The sequence below is a fragment of the Silurus aristotelis genome (genome assembly GCF_946808225.1).
Source record: "Silurus aristotelis genome assembly, chromosome: 19".
Classification (NCBI taxonomy): Eukaryota; Metazoa; Chordata; class Actinopteri; order Siluriformes; family Siluridae; genus Silurus; species Silurus aristotelis.
In genome coordinates, this window is record NC_139592.1 from 13100914 (window position 1) to 13124978 (window position 24065).

At 36.6% G+C, this 24065-nt stretch overlaps 1 protein-coding gene across 1 annotated transcript in view; it reads left to right on the top strand.

Moving 5' to 3' along the window:
• Positions 1–8052: 8052 nt before the first annotated feature.
• The window catches only part of myt1b (myelin transcription factor 1b), a 71809-nt gene continuing 55796 nt past the window's right edge, over positions 8053–24065 (top strand). The window contains exon 1 of the mRNA XM_083570086.1: positions 8053–8120. The gene's annotated coding sequence lies outside the window, so the exon portion shown is untranslated. The remainder of the gene's footprint in view (positions 8121–24065) is intronic.

Consider the following 24065-nt stretch of genomic DNA (forward strand, 5'->3'; position numbering starts at 1 on the left):
GGTATTTTACCTCTAAATTTGAAGCTAAACAATATTTTACACAGGAAAGAAAAAGTTGTTGGGGTTTACAAATCAAACGTATCATTTACAGTAAAAAAATAGTATGTGTTACTGTTTATTCTGTTTTAATATTTTGTCACATTTTCTGGTTCTGTAAGGACTCCTGTTGCTGCTATTTATGCACTTACTATGATGTTCATATGGCTTTGCAGTACCTATATGTAACAAAAGCATCACATGTATAAAGTGTACATGTTAGAACTAAATAAGAAATATTTGCAGGGGGGTTTTTTTGGGCATACTTCTTGTACCAACAAACTATCACTAGAGATAACTCTCAAGTTGCCGAGAGGAAATAAAAATCAATAACCCTAAAGGTCACAATCATATCCAACTGACAAACCCATTCTGTAAGTAATTAGCTCAGCTTCAGCTCAAGTTTGTCTGCTTTCACTTCATATCTAAAGGGTACATCATATTCTGTGTATTTTATTTCATCTCTAATTGGCAATCTAAAGTAACACATTTTATATTTTCTTAATAGCCAGACAGATTTAGTACATTAACAACCTAAGCTGCATTTAGATTCGCTGTTGTAAAAATTTACTTGTAATGTTACTTTTACTACTGACATAACATTTGCAATCTACATATTTAGTTTCTTCCCGTGGGCTCACCACCTGCAGGAGGGACCGTAAGGGACCGGTGCTGAGAGGATTGGGCAGCAGTCGAAGGCGGGGGCCTTGACAGCCCGATCCCTGGACAAGGAGAAGTGTCTGGGGAATCTGCTTAGACTGCTGCCACCGTGACCCAAATTACAGATAAGCGGGAGAAGATGATGATGATGATGATGATGATGATGATGATGATGATATTTAGTTTCTGTTTCCCCTCTGTTTACCTCTTCTGGCTTTAAAAAATATTTCTAATGTATTTTCCATTTTTAGGTTCTGACCAAACAATGCTGTAGATACCATGTGTTACCACTTCTAAACCTGGCATGGGCCCATGCATTTGGATCATGGGAACAATTAATTTTCCTCGCATGTCCTAGAAAATGAATATGGCCTGTATAAAGTGGTTGGTATTCATTAAATCAGACCTGTGTGTGAGAAATGGAGATGCACACCCACATGTATTGTATTAGATCAAAGATAAGGAGGAGAGCCACCTAAATGTATAAATCATGTCTAATCCCACACACTAAATTAATTCTTTATTGCATTTTTATTTACTTATTTATGTATTTGTTTTGTGAATAATTGTCAGCTGCTAGATAAGGTCAAGTCAAGTCAAGTCAAGTTTATTTGTGTAGCGCTTTTCACAACAGACATTGTCTCAAAGCAGCTTTACAGAAATCAACAGTCAAGGTGAATGGTGTGCATTTATCCCTGATGAGCAAGCCATGGCGACTGTGGCAAGGAAAAACTCCCTTAGATGTAATGAGGAAGAAACCTTGAGAGGAACCAGACTCAAAAGGGGAACCCATCCTCATTTGGGTGACATCAAGAGTTTGATCATAAATCTTTCAACAATACAGAACATTGGAGAGTGAGAACTAACATGAGCACTGGAGTATAAGATTATAAGTAAATGTTCTTTCAACAGTCTTTGGTATAAAAGTAGGAGCTACTGAGCTCAAAATTTGTGATCATCACAGATCCAGCATCAGCTTCTCCATGCCAGAGCCTTTAAACACTTCAGGAAGTCCAATGTCAAACTCCACACATGCAGTGGGATCCAATTGGCACTGGTACGTCTCTAGATGGTTCAGGATGTTTGCGAGTTTGGCATTTACTTCTTTAAAGTCCATAATCTTCATGAGGAGGGACGTGACTGGAGCTGGCCAAACCTCAGGAAGCCTCGGGATGGGGAGAGAAAGAGAAGCAATGGAGAGGAATTCGCGTAGCTGCTGTTCATGATATTAACAGCACAATTTGATAATGTGCATGTGATCAGATGTTCTGGAGCACAAGGTTATGATGCGATGTGTGTTATGTGTAGGCTTTGCTAAAAAGATATGTTTTTAATCTGCACTTAAACTGGGTGAGTGTGTCTGAGCCCGGAACACTGTCAGGAAGACTATTCCAGAGTTTAGGAGCTAAATGTGAAAACGCCTTACCACCTTTAGTGGACTTTGCTATTCTAGGAACTACTAGAAGACCAGAGTTTTGAGATCTCAGGGAGCGTGACGGATTGTAGCGTGTTAGAAGACTGGAGAGAAACATGGAAGCCAATCCATTTAGTGCTTTATAAGTAAATAGCAGTAGTTTGTAGTCTATTCGAAACTTAACCGGAAGCCAATGTAGGGACGATAAGATCGGGGTTATGTGGTCATATTTTCTTGACCTTGTGAGAATTCTGGCTGCCGCATTCTGAACTAACTGAAGCTTGTTTATTAATGACGCAGGACATCCACCTAGTAACGCATTACAGTAGTCTATTCTGGAGATCATAAACGCATGGACGAGCTTCTCTGCATCGGATATAGACAACATATTTCTTAGCTTAGAAATATTTCTAAGGTGAAAGAAGGCTGTTTTTGTAACTTGGTTGATATGATTTTTAAAAGATAAGTTGCTGTCTAAAATAACTCCCAGGTGACAATTAATTCTCATCTACGCTAGGCAAAGTAAACCTACAGATATACAGTATATTATACCTGTTTTTCACAGTGAATTACTGCAACATTGTGCACATAACATTAGAATTATTACTTTACAAAGTTAAATAATATTAAAAATAAATAGTATGCCTAAGTAAATTCATGAGGCTGACTCAATCTTATGTTTAACATCTTATTGCTTTCTTTATTGCTTCCTTTCAAATTTATTCCAGTTTTACTGGTTTCAGTGTTTTTTATGCTTTAATAATCTTAATCATAGTCTTGATATATATGAAATAATGCAATAAAAAAAATAGGATTCATAATTGCTGGCTGGTCTAATTGCATTATATCATATATATCTAAACTATGATTAAGATTATTTTATTATTATTATTATTATTATTATTATTATTAATAATAATAATAATATGTTATTAGGATTCATAATTAATGGCAAGTTCCTTTAGAAAGTAGTTTATAAGAGGGACTACACATGTAGGACTTTTTGGAGACAAGGGGAGGGAAGTGCGATTGACATGGTTTGAACATGTGCAGGGGAGGGACATGGGGTATATCAGTAGGAGAATGCTGAGGATGAAGTCACAAGGAAGGAGAAAAAGAGGAAGACCCCAAGGAGTAGGTTTATGGATGTGGTGAGGGAAGACATGCAGGTAGTTGGTTTAAAAGAGGCAGATGTAGAGGACATGGGGGTATGGAGAAGATCTGCAGTGGCGACCCTTAATTGGAGAAGCCAAAAGAAGAAGGAGAAGAATTGATGGCAAGTTCCGAACTTAACAAAGATTAGTTGGCTGTTTTATTCTTCTTATGGAATTTGTATTGCCCAGTTTTAAGTCAAGTCAAGTCAAGAAGCTTTTGTTGTCATTTCAACCATATATAGCTGGCGCAGTACAAAGCAAAATGAGACAACGTTCCTCCAGAACCCTGGTGCTACATTAAACATAAAGCTACATAACAAAAAAACACAGAGGAGTGGGATGATAGGGGCGCCATGCAGGACAAACCTGTAGACTTGCCTCCACAGCCCGTCCAGTTTGAGGAACATTTGGAGGTAGTTACTAAAATTGTTGGCCAGCTAAAAAGCAGGAGCTGCGTACTTAGAACAAGCTAGGTGAGCATTTTCTGTGACCTAAGTCAGTGTCTCTGTTTCAGGGCCTGCCTTTCTTTCTCGATCTGTACACCAAGGTGTCTGGGTCATCGAATAATTCTTATTTGGCTTGCATCTTCAGCCCCAACATTACTTTCTACTCTAATGTAGTGGGACTGAGGGAGTGCGGTTATGGGGCGATTCCCAGGTTGAGGAGATGCTGGTGAGCTATATCTCTTCCGGTGCTCATCGTCCCTCAATGCCCCAGTGTTGCTTATCAAGCCGCTTCGGACCTCTTCGGTTTTTGTGGGCAAAGGGTACAATGGAGACCTCCTTGAACTGCGCTGCCCCACAGACCTGTCTCTGATCTGGCCATCGAGAGGCACTTGTGGCTGCCCCTATCTGATCTCAATGATAGATTGATAGCAGTCCCAGCTAGGTACAAGTTACACATTGTGAGGTCCAGAGACAGATCATCAAAGTCAAAGCCCAAGGAAGTGATGGATCTGAGGACCATCATCTTTAATTGGAGGGCTTCGAAAAAAAAGTCCTGACCATTCAGGACCTTTAAGGGGTCCCGCTGGGGGAGGGCATTGTACACGGTGCCCGCCTCTCCTCAGTGCCCTCAGGCGATCGTTTCATTAACCCTGCCATCCTCTGTTTCTTAGGGCACAGCGGTCTCTAGTGAGTGCCTCCAAAAGCTTCTGTCCAGGAATGTAGATTGCTTAATCAAAGCACTTAGCGAATCGGCATCAAAAAAAGAGTTGGGGTTAAGACTAAAACACGAAGAGAAAAGTGTGCTTTCTCCAGTGCAGAGGACCACCAATCTAGGTGTTGGACCACAGAGGACCACTGATCTATTTAAATCCCATATTGTGGGATTCAACCACAATATTGGCACATTTGTTTCCTGCTCAGATCGAGTCGATCCTCGCGGCCATCAAGAAAACGAGAGGAGGCCAGTCACTCACTGTAAAACAGTTTCAAAGTGGGTCTGATAGCAGATGCGTCCAACATGTTACTGCCTTAGGTATAGGCCTTAGACATGTGGAGGAAACCTGGTTTCCTGTCACACGGCACTATGTTGGGAGCTCCTTGTCATCATGAAACATTAAAGATGGATGCCTCCCTTACGGGTTGGGGGGGTCATGAATGTCCGCTCCAACCAAGGTCTTTGGAAAGGGCCCCATCTCTTGTGGCACATCAACTGCCTGGAGATGCTGGACGTGTTTCTGCCGTTAAAGCATTTCCTCTCGGACCTGAGAGGCCATCATGTGCTGATCCATACGGACAACACATCCGTGGTCTCTTACATCAACCTGTGGACCTAAGGGAAGCTGCTCTCACTGAGGACAGTATACATCCCAGGGTGCCTAAACCAAGAGTGTAGAGGCTTCTATTTTCTTTCCTTCTGGGATTTCTCTCAAAGACATCTGCAATTCTGTGGGCTGGTCCACCCCTCTGACCTTTGACAGGTCTTACAGCCTTGATTTTAGTGCAACTCCTGGCCCCTCAGTCCTTCAACCTAGCTGTGCCCATCCACACTAGGCAGGGATTTGTCAGTCTAGCGGTTTTGTACTCTCATTCCAAGAGCTTTGTTGAGGCAGCTTAAGTTCCTGAGGGGGAACATCTCTAGGTTATGTATGTAATGCTGATTTCCTGTGGAAACGAGATGCTGCGTCTCAGGGCCACATTTCCTGGATCCCTGCAAGCGGTTCCTTCACTTTCCCAAAGCAAGCGCTGTTTCCACCGTGCGTGCTTTTATATTTTCCTGGTTGATACATTACCCCGTAGACAGATTACATGTTTTTCAGAATGTGGTAATGCAGAGGCATTCCCAAAGCATTGTTGATGCAGCGTCTCGTTGCCTCTGGGAACCAGGGTTACATACTTAACCTAGAGACGTTATTCATGTGTATTGGGTTGGAATACCTAAATTCACGCCTCAGTCCAGAAGGTATATTTTAGGTATTTAGGTAAAACTAGTCCATTAGTTTTCTATTGTGTGATTTTCTTTTTTTTATTCCACAGAACAGGTAACACAAATGCATTGGCAACCAGGTCAGCCATGCATGGGCAGAATCAAGTAGTCAGACAGTGGACTAGTTGGCTAACACTAGCTAAAAGACAAGCTGTTCTAAAAGGTCGTCACCTGGCACTTAATAATAATGACAATGATGATCACATGGAGTATTCTTTTTCATTCAGCTGCTTCCATTAGGGGTCATCACAGTGGATCATCCGTCTCCATGCTACTCTGTCTTTTACTTCTGCCTCTTTCAAACAAAAAACCCACATGTCTTTCCTCACCACATCCATAAACCTCGCCCTTCCACTTCTCGTCCATACTGGTGGCTCCATCCTCAGCATTCTTCTACCGATATACCCTGTGCCCCTTCTCTCCACATGTCCAAACCATCTCAATCTAGCCTCCCTCACCTTGTCTCCAAAACATTCTACATGTGCGGACACTTCAATAAACGTTTCTAATCCTGTCCATCCTCATCACTCACAATGAAAATCTTAGCATCTTCAACTCTGCCTTCTGTCTTTTAGTCAATGCCACTGTCTCTAAACCATACAACATAGCAGGTCTCACCACAGTCCTAAAAACAATTCTTTTCACTCTAGCAGATACCCTTCTATCACAAATCACTCCTGACACTCTTCTCCACCCACTTCACCCTGCCTGTGCTCTGTTCTGCACTTCTCTAACAGTAACACTTCACTAAAACAAAGCAAAAATAATAGCAGAATATATTGTGTATATACTTATATTGAATATACTTATTGTATCAGAGTGGAAATAATAATGTCCCAAAATATACAGATGCTGTCAATAAGCCTGTTTTCATACTGCTTTGTGTGCATTGTGCATTTACACAGCTTTGTCTCTGAATGGATATTGATTTGTGACTCAGTCTTGTGATTAATCCACACGATAGATGTTTCACAAGTAACTAGCATTTTTCAAATCGTACATCCATCAGCTTTAAAGCTTTACCCTAAAACCTTACTTGCACAGCCTCATTTTATAGGTGCAATGAGTTTTTTGAGTAATGAGTAATTTATTATAATATCAAAGGGAAATTCTCTATTGTTTTTTACTTTTGCCTCACCACATTTGCATTTTTTCATTCAAATCCTAAAATAGTTCAGCAATTATTCTAAACAAACACCCACTCTGACATATCAAAATTGATAGTGATTGCAGTTTTGTGATGGTGTCCCCTGTATAATGGTCATAAGAAGCTTATTTTAGCACTGCCATGGTTTCTGATTGCTGATTGGAGTAGAGTGACATCTTTAATACGTTTCCAATTTTTATATTGTTAAGAAGAAGAAGGAAAAAAAAAAAAAAAAAAAATTATATATATATATATATATATATATATATATATATATATATATATATATATATATATATATATATATATATATATATATATCTTAAAGAATATAGTGCATCTAATTGATATTACTGCTACTACTAGTACTACTACTACTACTACTAATAATAATAATAATAATAATAATAATAATAATAATAATATTATATAGTGTGTGAGGATAGATAGACAGCGCCACCTACTGCCACATTAGCGCCAAAACGCTTTTCTCGCTTTAATTTTCTTCATTTTCTAAGCGTTATTTTAACAATTACAAATTAAAATAGAAGCACCACAAATGCCTTACACTTTACTTTATTATGAATTGTCAGGTCATTAGAATACTTAGACTACTGAGTATGCCACCACAGGGATGTGCATAGAACACTAAATGGCTGAAATTAAATCGGATATTTGATAGTTATAAAATAAAATGTTCACAATAGTCCTCGTTTTGGAGGCTTTGTAGTTGTGAAACATGTCAGGACACGCACATTGGCCTATAGAAAGTAAACTGAGTTTAGTCGTTTTATTTCCGTTATCCACCAGGTGGTACAAACAACCCAAAGAGGGTTTGGTCTATGTGGAATATTGTTGTGGTTGTTGTTGTTAGTGAGTAAGTGTTCCTTATGAAGCACACACAGTTGTACACTCTGACAACAAATTATCTAAATCATATGAGTACTTTTACCTCTGAAACATTGAAATATTTATTCATTTATTAGCTCTGTGTAAACGTTTTTAAGCCTGCAGTTGAATGTTATTTTGCTTTAGAGACAGGGGTCAGAGATGTAGGCACACTCTGTAGTTAGTTACTCACAAACCACGGTTTCCCGTACACATGATATTCAAATAAAGGCAAATGAGATTTAGATTATATAAATAAACTCAGCATTGTGCTTATTTGAATTTCAGGTACATGCCCACCCAAGTTTGCATAGGAAAATCACTGCAATCTAAGCACAGAGCTACACACAAAGTTTTTTTGAACAAAAAGAAAGCAGATGTAGAAGTAAAGGTAGGAATATGTTCTCTTTGCTTTTATCATGATATTTCTGTTATAAGAGCATTAAAAATAGGTGCAGCTAATCATTCTGTTAATTCTTTGGGGAGAGGATTTTACAGTTTTTCTGCATATTACAAAACTGCTTCAGGTCTTTGATTGGCCTTTATCGACTTGAGTTTTTTTTATCATGCAGTTTTTGATGAAGGGACATGATCTGTTAAAAGAGAGTCACAAGATGCATCGCACAATGCTGAAATAAGTCTGTGTGTCTGAGCATGTGTGAGTTATGCTTCAGGCACTGAACTATTTAAGCTTCAACTTTTGATCTTTGTGCTGTGTTTTTTTACATTTATCTATTGAAAATAACACATATTATATGTATGTAAGACTCTTTATTGTGTGTATATGTATATATGTAATTATCTATATGTCTGTGTTCATTGCTGTAACCCTTTATTTGCTTAAGACGATAACGTGCTGTATGTCCTTCTAATGCTCCGAGGTTCTGATGGTGTCATGTTATGTGTATGTGTGTGTTTAATAGGTCTTAAACATTTCTCTCATTCACTTTGATGATTGTAGCTGGTGCAAATGAAACTTTTACACAAATTCCTAGCTTTAGAAAATATAAGCTTGGACTAAGAGAGGCACATTCACATGCATTAATATGATAATGAACTATTGTATGCATAAGTGTATATAAGCTTAGAATGCTGATAATGAAGTGTAGACGACTTTTCATTAGAAGGGTAAAAATTTATGAAGGAAGCATGTCTTTGAGCCCCCATCTTTTAGTCTTATGAATAGAGAGCATTGTACCTAGGTTCAGCATTAACCAAACCATATCAGCTGTGTATCTTTATTTGCTTTGTATGCAACAGCAGTGCTATTTTATATTGCAGTTCTTAGATGCTGGATGTCCACATTTTAAAAACTACTCCCAAACGTTACCACGCAAAGTAAGTTTTTGCTCCTTAATTTATAAAAAATCAGTTTGGAATGCTGTGCAATTTTATGCTGGTCATAACATGCTACTCTGTAACAGCATAAGCCACTGTATTGTATGTCTAAGAAGTTACAAATGAATCGTAACATCAATAGTTGGAACTATAGTTACATCAATGTTGGAAACTTTAGATGTTTGTAAATAAAAATAATAAATAATCGATGAACAATATGACACCTTGAGCAAATATTAACATTCTGTATGAAACAATGTGCCTTGATGAAAGCTTATTTTTTAAATGAATTATTGTGACACTCAAAGGTCTGACAATTCAAAACCTGGCATGAAAAATGATTTCCACAATCTTAAAATCCAAATGCAATCTGGTATTATTGATTCGTTCATCAACCTTACAATCACTTAACTCAATCTGAGATGAAGTGATTACTGAGAGCTGCCCCTCACATGAAGCATGTTTTGAACTATTAAGGCATTTCTCATCACTGCATAAAAATGTTCAGCTGTTTTTGGGCTGATTTTATTGTTCTGTCGAGACTAGGGTGAGGGTGAGGGTAAGAGTTAAAGTTACACTCTAAGCCCTATTAAGAAATTAGGATACATTATTTATTATCCAATGCATACATTTTTGGTAACAGTTCCAGCCAAGTGTAAATTTGTATTTGAGATTGAATGGGACGAGTTGGTTTGTTAAGAAAAATTTCCGTTGTGGAGATTTCCACTGCATTTTTGCTGAAATGTGGTACCATGTGTTACATGTATGTTATCACTCTTTATCAATCTGCAGTATTATTTGTTGTTATTTACAAATACACACCAAATCAGTGTAGACACTAAGTCATTGTACAAAGTATTTCCATGAGATGACCTGCGGCATACACATACTATTAGGCAAACAAATGCTTTTTAACATTACTCCAAAAGTCATTTAGCAAAGGTTTATAAATGCATTTATGTGTAGCAATGGACAGATTTTGTGTGTATGTCTGCTCAGGTGGGGGTGGGGGATGTCTCTGGCTTTATGAGATGCACAAGCAGTAATAACTCTGTCAGTAGTAAATGGGCTTTGATTTGTGGTGCAGCTGTCGTTTCATTTCATGATAAACTCATTCTCCTTGTTGCCACACACCCTCCCTTCACCTAAACACATGAAACACAAATGCTGCTTACATGCATGAACATACAGAGAAAGATTTTTATATTTACCATATTCTACAGATAAATATTGCACATGTATTTGCATACTCTTGTTTGTTATTTTACAACGAGAACAACGAATTGTTTTTCTAAAACAATTCTGTGTGTGTGTGTGTGTGTGTGTGTGTGTGTGTGTGTGTGTGTGTGTGTGTGTGTGTGTGTGTGTGTGTGTGTGTGTCTGTGTGTGTGTGTGTGTGAGAGAGTTTAAAAATGGGAAAATTTACCAAAAAGGTCATACAATTTCACGTTGTGGAGACTTTTGGCTGTCCCTCACAAAGAAAATGCTTTTGTGTTACCAATTTCAGGGGTCAATGCAGGTGTTGCATATATCATTATCTGAATAAATATTTAGGTCAGTGAAAGAGTCACACAAGGATAGTTTTAAAAATAAAAAGTACTGTTTTTTCCTGTCTTTTCAATGCAGTAATGTTTTTTGCCCACAAGATGTCAGCACTGTAGAATATTGTATCAGAGATGTTAACCCTACTTTTATACTGTATTCATTTATAGTCACAGGTGGGAAGTATATAAATGTTCTGTACTTAAGTACATTTTTCTGGTATCAGTACTTTACTTCACTTTTTACTTTCACTAATTACATCTTTACACAATATTTGGACTTTTTACTTTACAAAACAAGGTAGTTACTTTTGTTTTAATCTATTTGGTAAAATGTCAATAATATTTCTTCTTATTGCACACCGTTTTTCAGCCCATCAATACGCCGTCGTGACATTTCCAGTCATTGCTTTTTCAATTTACCACTGGTGTATCATTTTCTGGCTGTCACACACCACAGACATATGCTAGTTTACAAAGCAAACAATGAACAAGGAAGAAAGCAACAATGTATGGGGCTAATGTGGATGAGACAGAGGAAGTCAGCAATGTAAACATGACTAAGAACAGAAACACTGTTGCAGTGCGATTAATGCAGCACACATTTCTGTTCTACCATTTTTATAAAAAATTAAATAAATAAATACATATAAGAGAGTTCAATTAAAACCGCCATTGCAACATACGTTTATTCATGACGTCCTTCTTTTACTCAGATTAAATTGAAAAAATAAAAAATAAAAAATATTTTTAATCACTAAACATTTGTTTTACTGATGTGCCAAGTTGCAGATCCGTACCAAAGTCCACCATAATGCACACAATTAACCCTCTGGGGTCGACAAACGCACCAGCCAGTTTTTTGGCATTTTTTCTCATAAGCCAAAACAAACTTAAATTACTCAGTATTTTTGTATTGTACAACTAAAACAAATACATTATTTGAATCTGTAAAGGGTCTACTTTTAATTGTATACACTCAACAAAAAAATAAAGAAAGAAAGAAAACAAACAGGATGTGTTCTCTGCCATCTCTCTTCACAGACACATAAATAAAACAACCTGAATCTCAGTGAATACTCAAAATGTCTTCTTTAAAAAAAAAAAACCCTTGCATCTAATGCAAATATTCTATGATTATGTAATCCGTTTGATAGTTATAAAAGGTACAGTTTTTCCGGTATCACTTCAGTAACCGTCCATGTGGAAATACTAAAAGTTTAGTTGTTGTCCTGATGATTTAGGTACGGTAATTTAAAGTACCATAATTACTTTTTAAACATTTACAAAACTATTTTGTCTTCATGCTGTATGTTTAGTATGGTTTAACTAATAATAAACATACATTTGCATAAAGCATCCATATTTGTCCGTCTGTGTTCATTACAGTAAAAAAGAAATGCGTTGAATTGCGATTAAACATATTAAATGATTGACAGCCCTAATATTAATATGACGTGGCATCCAGTTACCAGCATTACACTAAAACAGGTAGTAGTAATGGCTACTTTTTTTACATAAGTACATGTCAGAGCCCAAACGTCTTTACTGAAACTTGAGTTAAAAAAAAGTATAGTCAGTACTTCAACTTTTAACAGAGTCTTTTAAAACGAGTATCAGTACTTCTACTTAAGTGAAGGGTGTGTGTACTTTTGCAACTCTGTTTATAATGTATAGCTTACTTTTGTTTAAGTTCAATTCTAAGTTTACATCTAACCTTTGTGTGTGTGTGTGTGTGTGTGTGTGTGTGTGTGTGTGTGTGTGTGTGTGTGTGTGTGTGTGTGTGTGTGTGTGTGTGTGTGTATGTATGTTTGTGTGTGAAGTTGTTCTATGTATGAATTTGGTATATGCGTTTGGTCATTCACGCTGATGCTTATAGCAGGTCTAAAATGTAACCTCTGCTGCTTGTGCCTGTGTATGTTTGTCTTGACAGCCTTTCATTAAGATCTAAATGCATGTGACGACTGTCAATATTAGGCCGCATCTGGAACAAATGGGCCAGGCATTTTCTATTTGGTCCTCTTTACCCCCACCCCCATTTATTTCTCTCTGTCTCTGTCTTTCTCTCTCTCACCCACACCCAGACACACACACACACACACACACACACACACACACACACACACACACACACACACACACACACACGTATATATGTACAATGCTTTATTCATCACATTTGTTCTCTGTTTCTGGGGGAATATTGATGGTTTGTCCAATAACAGGGAGAGAGATATTGTCTTGATTGAACACGATTCCATGCTTTGATGCAGGGACAGATTGCAAACTGTGATTTTATTAAAGCCTTCATTAGGATTCATCAGTGAGATTGGATCAGAAAAAGGTCAGCGTGCAAATTTAACACCCCCCTCTCCCTTCTCTCTTGCACACTCTCTCTCTCTCTCTCTCTCGCTCTCTCTCTCTCTCTCTCTCTCTCTCTCTCTCTCTCTCTCTCTCTCTCTCTCTCTCTCTCTCTATGTTTTTCTCTTTATCACTTTTCCTGATTCTCTCCATTGCCATGGTGGAAAATGAAATCGCTGTGAAAATGGGGAAAATGATTATTATGGGTTGGTAAAGGAATACAAGGTGAATGTGACATTATCCACTCTCCTGCTCCTTCTCTTTTCTTCCTGTATCCATACAGAGGTGTCAGTGCCACAAATCATTTGTATGCTCTCATTTAGGTTCATAGGCCACACTGGTGCTTACAGCTCAGAGAGCAGATGACTTTCAGAAAGAGCAAGAGATAAAAGAAAAAGAGGGAGGGGAAACAGGAAAAGAGGTCGACTATCTGGCACATAAAATAAGTGGGCATCGGATCTGAATTTGAGAGGGAAATTGTATGTGCCATATGTCAGGTTCTGCTAATAGACACACAATTGTAACATTGTCGTGTGCATTTACATATTGTTCAACTTTAAATATATATTTGTCTGTAAGTGCGGTTTTAAATGTTATATATGTATAACATGTATATGTTATACATATTATTTTTTCTATATTTTGGGCTTTATTCCTTTCACAGCAATATGCTTTAACAACAAAGGCAGGAAAGAGTTCTCTGTTGCAATAAAATTATGATAAAATAATGATTTTCAGGTCTCTGTTCTCTCTATAACCCTACCCTACACTCACAGACACAGACACAGACACACACACACACACACACACACACACACACACACACACACACACACACACACACACACACACACATACACACAGACACACACACACACACACACACACACACACACACACACACACACACACACACACACACACACACACACACACACACACACACATTGTTTTATAAGTGTAATGAGATTTTAACATTATCTCTGTCTTACTTAATACAAAGCCAGAGCTTTGTACAAGCCAATCGAGTTCTTCATCACCAGCCTTGCACAAAGTCTTTGTCATGCTGCTACAGGATTGGGCAACACTCCTTGGTCCCAGTAAAGAGAAATCATAAGGCCACAATGTACATAGACATTCTAGACAATTGTGTGCAACAGTTTGTGAAACAAATGTAGGTGATGGTTATACATTCAACCATATAATTTTCCCCTCAGATGTGACACCAGATTTTTTTACAGTTAAGAAATTCTCATTAAACCAATGTTGTAAACATTAAGAGTAAATTCATGATTGATGTAGATATGGGAAGAAAACATTAATGGAATTTGATGCCAATATTGTTTGCATGCATAATATATGCTTTGTGCATTTATAGTTCCATGGACAATTCATGCACACATGTAAGCTACCTTTTGCAGTATACGTCTGTATCTTATACAAGCAGCTTACACAAAGAGGCAAACAAAGTCATTAACTATGCTTAACCGCATGCTAATTACTTCCAGAGCTGAAGATAGGGATCAAACAAAAAAAAAATCATAATGCACTCCACATTTATTTTTACTAATTTGTTTTTGAAAACTATTTCATTAATAATTCTTCAAAATCTCCAAAATCCTTCTTTGATTTATAATAAAATCATCTAAAGTTAAAACTAATGTTAAAACGTCATTTTAGATTAAGCAAAAAATATATATATTTGTTCAATTTGCTTTGTTGGGCATTTTGTGTTACTTGCATGCTGCTCATGTTTGTACACTAATTTACAAAAATTTCATATATTGCTGTGTGTGTTTGTTTGTGTGTGTGTGTGTGTGTGTCTAGTGGTGGTGTTTTTTTTTTCTTGTTGTTTCTATGTCTGTTTGTGTGTAATTCATGTGTATAGTTTGCTAGACCATCATACACATGCCTATTCGTTCAGGTGTATTTTTAGAAATAATAGAAGCCACGCAAACCTTGCTATGCCACACGCAGCAGTGGTGTTTTTCAACAGCTCGCTAGGTATTGTGTAAGTAGTCTATAGTCATCACACCAAATTGTTTCTGATGTTTTTCTCACATCACATTATGCACTAAGAAAATAATTCAAGAGTGGAAATATACAGTTACTTTGCTTGTAATTATAATTCAAATGTCAGAACGATCACCTAACCTCACAGTCACTTTCCTACATTTGATATTTATTTAAAAAGTTAATAAATAATATTTTTTAAATGAAAGGAAAAAATTGTCCAAGCATTACCTCCCAGTGTTTCTGTTAACAGCAGTGCATTGCAGCCAGTCCATTAGCATAGCATATTTATAGCATGAACTTATTGTTTACTAAAAACCCACTTGAAAGCAGGTGCACAGAACACACTCAGATCAGGTACACTTCAAAGAGTGTGCGTGTGTGTGTGTGTGTGTGTGTGTGTGTGTGTGTGTGTGTGTGTGTGTGGTTATTCAATTATAATTTGTGAGTTATTTGCTATTACACTTGATAAATAGTTTGTGTGCTATTGGTCACGGACACAGTCCACAGCAATCACATGTTGGTGTTCATTTAAAGCGTGTTAAAATTCGTCTCTGTTTGACCTTTCTCTGAGCTCTGCAATATGTTCACAAAAAATGATTTCAAAAGAGATGAACAGATTTTATTTTCTTCATTCATCTCCAGTAACTACTGTATCCTGGTCAGGGTCATGGCAGCAGCTTGCACATACATTCACATACTCATTCACACCTAAAGGTGATTTATAGTCACCAATATAAATACTAGCATGTTTTGGAAAAACTAGAGGACCTGCAGGATGCCATGCTGTGGGAAAAATTGTGAAACATTCACCATACGTTCTTCTTACTGTGCATACCTTCCCTAAATATATGCATTGCCTTGCAAAAAAATTCAAGCCCCTTAAATGTCATTGGATTTATCTGGATTACACTTTTTGACACTCGATTCAATTTTTTACAAGAACTGCTGGTTCTCCATATGAAACGCATCCCTTAAAAGAAGTTGCTATAACTGCTATATTTGAAAAAAGGGCTTGTGGGTTGCTTTAGTTATGATCTGCATTATGTTTCGACCACTCATAGTGCTTGGAAAAATTCATATGGCATTTGTGGGCAACAGTTTTTTTCTAGCCCCCTATTACATAAAATCCTTAATTGTGCAGCAAGCACTTGTTTCTTGAACCTTCACTTTGCTCTCAGCCACCATACTCTACATCATAGTACTAGATTATAGTAACCACTAATCCCACATTGGCTTTTTGCACTTGTTTGTCTTGTTTATGCTCATAGTTTGGAGGGGATGGTAGGTAGTGTCTGGTGTGAAGCAGCTTCCACCTTCTCACTATTGATCCAACAGTGCGAAATGTATGCCAGACCTCTTGCATAGAATTTTACACCATATTCTTTCCATAGTATTATCCTTAGTCTTCATTTTGGCTACTTAATTGTGATCATATTTCATAAGGGAAGGACAAATATAAGCCAGTTTCCTCATTAAGACTATATTTGATCTGCAGCTTCCAGAATATAGTCGCTTAAATACTCAGGAAAATAGCATTTTCTTTAAAATAGTTGATGACCAATAGTAATTTTTTACTGAAAGAAGACACAAGTACTTTATACTACTTCAAACAAAGAACTTATGTATATTTTAATTAAATAGCTATTTGATGTGCATAAGTTGTCTTTTTTTGTGACTTTAAGAATAGCACTGAATGGTGACATTGTTTTATTTTTTTCGTAAAATGTAATTTCTTCCTCCTACAGTTCCACCTCACCGCCTCTGAATGAACAGAAGGCAAATAAATTTTCTGTCTCGTTCCTTCTCTCTGTTTTATTCTCTTTTAATACATGTATCGCTGACATCTCCACTCTCTCATTCTCCTTCTTGTCGATTTCCCCAGTGTGCTCTTAAACTGTGAGTGTAATTTAAATACAGAGCTTTGCATTAGCGGGAGGCACTTTGCTTGTACGATAGGGCATCAAGGATAGCAGAACAATAAGGAGAATGAAACTAGAATGGAATTGGCTTACATTATCGCACCCCATCTAAAACCAGCAACTGCAGACACTCCAAACACAATGGCAATGGTGTGCAACATATTCACTCTTGAATTGTTAGCAGAGTAGTACAAAGCCATACTACATGAAAAGAACAGTTAAATAAATCAAAGCAAAATTCAAATTGTAATTGAATGAAATTACAGGACCTTTTGAATCACAGGACCAATGAATCATTGTATGTCAACATATTCAAGGTTTTTTAGCCTAGTTTTCCACCTCATCAATCTCTTCTATAGTAGTGGTTTCTATTGATTTATGGCCAATAGAGGCTTGTTGACACATGGCCATCACACTCATACTGTATGTAGGCATTCTTAGATTAATGTAAAAGCTGTCATGCAGAACCTAAAAGAACCTGTAGGAGGTGGCCTGGGTCTGGTTGCCCTGGAATTGTACTGTTCCTGTGAATGTGAAAGCAAAATGCACCATGGTTTTATACAGTCATGTGAGTCAGAGAGAGGTTGGGAAAATCTACTCCAATTCAAATAGCAGCAAAGGAAAAAAAACAGTGTGAAATCCACCTTAGAATAAATTTGTTGTTTAAAAAAAAAACTTGCATCAGTGAATCAGTGAGCTGACAATGGAATGAAAAATACATTTTAATCCTAACTAAAGAGAGAAAATTAATTAGAAACATTGCAGAAGAATTGGGCACAGTATTGGCACAGGACTAGGGATGTCATTTTGTAAGAAATTAGAAGCCGGAAGCATAATCAACTATTTAGACTGTAGTTTGTGCGTTTTTTTAGTGTATATGCGTCTTATATTAAGCTGCAAACATGACCAGGCAGAACAATCTTACAATCAACAAATTTATTTATTTATTTATTTATTTATTTTACTTAGCTATATTTAGTCAAAATTCAGCAAGTGTAGTTTCTGTCACAGAACATTTTTCATTTTACTTTCTTACTGTTGCAAAGCATGCCTCTAGCAAAATATTTCTGTCTCCTTGTGTGAGACTTCTGTGCTTCTCTGAATATCTTATTTGTGTTTGTTTCGGTTGTCTTTTGCCGAACCTTCCCCTCCTCCACTCCATCTAGGTTTATAAGGCATTACTAATGTGGTCCATTTGAAGTGCTTTTTATTGATTAATAGGATTCTGCATGTATCTCCTTCATTATGCTTGTCAGCTGTGCTTCATCAATAAGTCTAACCTCAAAATAATCAGAACAGGATGTATGACAGACATTCTCTCATTTGCTTTAATATTTATATTTATTGATTTACATATACTGTATGTTCTCATACTGTTGTCTTCCTGGTTACTTGTGTCTCCAGGCCATCAATGTTTCCTCTGAAAATATCCTAAGAAACCTAAGTGCACCATATTTAGAATATACCATATATACTGTTACACTTATCATAATAATGAAATGAGACTTTCAGTCTGGTTGCATTTTCAGTCCTGTCGTCTGATATATGTTTACTAGAAACAAATTGAACATTAACTTTAAATGCTTTCACAGAAGAGAAAAAAGGTGTCAGATTTTGTGATTTAACTAAACAAATGTTATTCAAGTATATGTGCTGAGAAAGTTAAACATATTCAGAGATGATTGTGATTATGCATATTATTTGTATGTGCTGTGCAGAATCTGCTCAATCTATTCAATGCTGCTGGATTTTTCTATAGTAAGGGTATTTGAGATGGACTATTTTTTAGTAGCATGTAGACCACCATGTTTACAAGCACTTACCTTTAAACCCAAAAACTCAAGCATAAAAAATCCTAATAGGGGTTTAGTTCAGTATCGCCAACTGCTAGTCCTAGACCCAATATTCCTAATTGTTATTTTCCCACAACCTAATTTTACACATTATATAGCTACTAAGATTATAAATGGCAGTCAGGAAATTGTAATGTGTGTGTTTGTGTCTCACACTTTTAATTTGTGTAATTCATAAAATTATGCCCTCCTGCAAAGAAAATGTGGCCATGGTATAATGGATAAAGTGACTAAGAATTCATCTGCCCACAATTTGAATGAATTTCTTTGGATTTCACTGTACTATACCTATGTCTTCCACTGACCTACGTTTGAACACAGACTGAAATAATTTAATGAACATTTATTTATTTATTTATTTATTCAACAGGGTTTTTTTTATATGTCATTGTACAGTGTAGAGTTACTTGTACACTGGAGATCAAAATTAGAGAACAATTTATAAACAATTGAACAATTCTGAAATAATGTCATCTTCACTGCTCAACAGTTGAAGGAGTTTTTGTCCTGTCTATACCATGCTACCAGAACACCTTTTCCACAAAATAACTAAGGCATTTAAAAAAAAAACTTATTTTGCAGAAAACACACTGATCAAAATTAGAGAACACTTTCAGATACCTCCCAGTTATTGGTGTTAATCTGGTACCTGGTGCTAATTTCCTTGATTATCTGTACCCCTATTTAACTGGCAGCCTAACTTCCAGTTTCACTGACTCTGCAAGATGGTGGGCCGTTCTAAAGTGACTAAAAGCCTCCGGCAGCAGGTTGTCCAGATGAAGGCCAAAGGGATGACCCTATCAGCCATAGCTAGACAAGTTGATCGTTCCAAATCTGTGATTTCAAGAATATTAAATCTTTACAACATCACAAACTCATTTAAGTCCGAAAAGATGGCTGGTCGTCCACGGAAGACAAATACAAGAGAGGATAGGATACTGCGGGGAATCTCAATGGGCAATCGTTTCGACACTGCAGCTGGAATTGCTCATTAGTTCAGCGCTGAACAGGGTAAAGATCTGTCTCATCATACAGTGTCTCGACGTTTAAGAGCATTTGAACTGAAAGCCCACTCTGCAGTGACCAAACCTCTCATTAGCAGAAAGAATCAAAAGGCTAGACTAAGCATGTTGTGTGGACAGAGGAGAACTGGTCCAATGTTCACTTCAGTGATGAAAGCAAGTTTAATTTATTTGGGTCCGATGGGAAACATTATGTTCTGCGACAAACTGGAGAAAGACTGAACCCAAAGTGTGTAAAGAAGTCAGTGAAAAGTGGAGGAGGAAGTGTCATGGTTTGGGGCATGTTTTCTGCAGCAGGAGTTGGGCCTCTTATACAGCTACATGACAGTGAATGCAAATATTTATCAGAACCTTCTTCAACAACATTTGGTTCCTTTCCTTCATTCATCACCCAATCAGCCGGCAGTGTTCATGCAGGACAACGCTCCATGTCACACAGCAAAACGGGTAAAGCAGTTCCTTGAAACTGAAAACATTGAAATAATGACATGGCCTGCCCAGAGTCCTGATCTCAACCCAATAGAGAACATCTGGAAAATCCTTGGTGATAAAGTTATGGCCAAGAAACCCACTACAGTCACCGAACTGTGGAGGAGACTGGAAGAAGAGTGGACCAAAAATCACACCAGAGCAGTGTGAGAGACTAGTGCTGTCCTGTGGCCGCAGATGTGCTGAAGTCATTCAGAGCAGAGGCGTGTACACTTCCCACTAATTGCTGACTGTTGTAACCTTCAGAAAATTTTGTTGCAATCTTTTTCCATGCTACAGTCATTGTTGTTCTCTAATTTTGATCAGAGTATTTTCTGCAATATAATGTTTTTTTTGTTAAAGTTATTTTGTGGAAAAGGTGTTCTGGTAGCATGGTATAGACAGGACAAAAACTCCTTCAACTGTTGAGCAGTGAAGATGACATTATTTCAGAATTGTTCAATTGTTTATGAATTGTTCTCTAATTTTGATTGCCAGTGTATATTCAAATGCAGTTTGTGGTTGATAGTATAAACAGATCCCACAATTAAAAATTCTGTAAACATACTGTGATACTGTATGTATGAAAAAAGAAAATGGCAAGATGAATTGTGTATGTATACAAAGATGTGCACAAATTCAGTGATGTACAGTACATAAATATAAAAGCAGATTGATATTTACAGTGCAATCAAATGTGCAAAGAGATATGGAGTAACATGAGTAAAGTGCAATCTCATTTTCCATGCATGAAGTATTAATTTGTGTGTTTTGAGCCTTTTTTTGGTCAGATTTCAGCAGGGTAATACCTGACACTCTGTAGACACCACTTCAATTCACTTGTTTTCAGTTGTATTTATATGATATTTTTAACAGTAAGAAATGTCACAAAGCAGCTTTACATAGCTTTAAAAATATGTCTTAATTCTGGATATACATTTTGTATCATGTAATGAGCCAGAGGTGATGGCAGCATGAAAAATCCTCATGGGATGATATGAGAATTAAACCTTGAGATTACTCAAAATAACCCCACTGGGTGACAATGGATGTGAATAATGATGTAAAATATTTCCTTTCTGTACTTGTAAATAATATAAAAGGTGCAATTGTGTAACCAGGAATGTATAAACATATAGTCTTATCAATTTATAAATATAAGCATCCAGTTATTTTTGAATTTGTTGTAGTTTTGTTAAGTCTATTTTGTTTATGTTGAATGCAAAACTGTTTGTAGTAGATCCAGTCTTGTCATTAAAGCAACAATATTTTCAATTGTACTGAGAAAAACAACATAAATATTTGCACTGGTGTCAAAATATGCACTAATTTATTACTTTAACCAATGCAGTCTTTAACCCATGTGCTATAAGGCTCAAATCATAACTGATAGATTTCATAAATCTTATTCCTATGTACAATAGCTATGTAAGTATAATTGCTGTGGTACAACCTTAGAGATTTTAGAGATAAAAAGGAGGTTTCATATTGGCCTATAGTTGGACAACAGACAGGGGGCAAGGTCAGGATTTTTTTAATCATGAAGCTAGAGGTTTGAACTTTTGCTGTTTTTAAGGAGGTAAGCACATAGTGCAAAAGACAACCTGCTCCTTGATTATTTTAGAAGAGAATTGATTTCTGGTAGTATCTGTTTGAAGAAATTGATAGATCACTTCAATTCAATTTAATTTAATTCATTTTTATTTGTATTTGTATTTAACACTGAACATTGTCTCAAAGCAGCTTTACACAGATAATGTAGTCAATATGTTCTTTATAAGTAAGTTTGTCCTTGATAAGCGAGCCGGTGGCGACTGTGAAGGAAAAACTCCCCGAGATGGCATAAGAAAAAAACCTTGAGAGGAACCAGACTCAAGAGGGAACCCATCCTCATCTGGGTTGCACCGAATGTCCATTTATAGCAGATTCCAAGAGGAAATTAACAATATGTAGGTACACAGTTAACTAATTTTGATGAGAAAATTTGTTAAATTAGTTTGGTCTCAAGGGAGAGTAAAACATTCTCATGACTGAGTCGATATAATTATTTTGTTATCTCCATTGTTAGTTATCATGTTGTCTGGCTTGAAGTAATAATCCTATTTTTTGTCTTTAAAATTTTCAGTTTTGCAATTGTAAATGTTTCTACATTTAAACAGCAGTGGGTGAAGTACACAAACCAAGTACTTGAGCAAAAGTAGAGATGCACTCAGTAAAATATTACTCCAGTAAAAGTGCTTCCTTTAAACTTTCATTTGAGTGTGAGTAAAAAAGTATTTGCCTTCAAATGTACTTGAGTATCCAAAGTAGTATTATTTATTATGGCTATAATGTCCTATTATAATTTTTGTCACATGACTAAATCAACATAAACTTTTTTACATACAATTTTATGTGAAAAGACTCTAAAGTTACTCTTAGCACACCAATCTATTAACAAAATGATATTAATTAGTCACATTCATTGATATCTATTAACATTTTCATGAACCCAAAACCTTCTTTTTAACATCAAAATAATCAGGCATTTAAGGCAACAGGGGTTGTGGCAAGTTAGATTCAGGAGTTTCTTGCATGATTTATTACTCTCAAAATACGCTGACCAGTTTATTTTTTTTCCACTCTTAAACAAAAAGGAACAACTGATTTCGCAAAGTGTAGTTAAGTAAAAGGTAGCGTATTTGACTGTGAAATCTAGTAGAGTTAAACATTTCACCAAATGAAAATTCAGTAAAGTACAGATACGTTATAAAGCTACATAAGTACAGTAACAAATTAGATTTAATGAATTACTTTGCACCACTGATATTGATGGTGAGTGTGTTTCTACAGTGGTTTTATTTGTAGCTATGCAGCAGTATTATTTTACAATACATTATTATTTTATTATTAAAATCCATCCTGTTTTAAAATGCCACCTACATTCACATTTGGTGGTCTGTTTTATGGTTTGTGTGTGCTACTGTATTTTTCTTTTAAATTATTTTTCTTTAAGTGGATCTACATTATTTAAGAGTATAGCAGAATATTGACTTTAAGCATTCAGTTGATTATTGGGGTCAAATGGTCATTTAGTCATTCTGGGTGATGACTGATATGTGTACTAGCTGATGTGAATATACATTTGAGACTGTAGAATGGGAAGTGCATATATTATCTGTAAGACACATTTTAATTGAGATGAGATAATTATCTAAGACAGCTGCAGACTGTGGAATGTTATTATTTATATATATTTTTTTATATGTAATCTTAATGTTAGAATTAGATTAAGACACCATTATGGGTAGGTTTTTATTAAATTTTGATTAACCCCTACTGAATCCCTACTGAATCGAGAATGAACAACTGCTGTTCACAATTGGCCTGCCCAATTGGAAGCTGCTTTTAAAAGGTTCTAAAAATGTTCAGTTCGTGGAAATAGCAGTTACTTCTTTTGGCATGCTAATCGAGGAAACAACTGTCACTATAAGGTCTTTCTCAAACCAGAAAACTGAGAAAAATTTGTGGATCAAAACATCCATCTGAGGTGAATGTGTGCACGAATGTGTACAATGCAGGGCTCATGTTGGGGATCATGAGCGAGTACAAACCAGTGTGTTACATTTACATGCAGAGCTGCTAAACTCCTTTAGAGGGAACATGTGGAGTCTCATTTTCAGCTGAAAGACTCCTGATGTATGTGGCAGTGGCTGAGGACTATCAGCACCTTTGAATGTAAATCCGCTGCTTATAACCAGAGCTCTCTCAAGTCTTGTGCATGTGCTCTACTGTGGTGAGCAAACCTGTTAGACACATGAAACAGAGAGTCCTGTAGT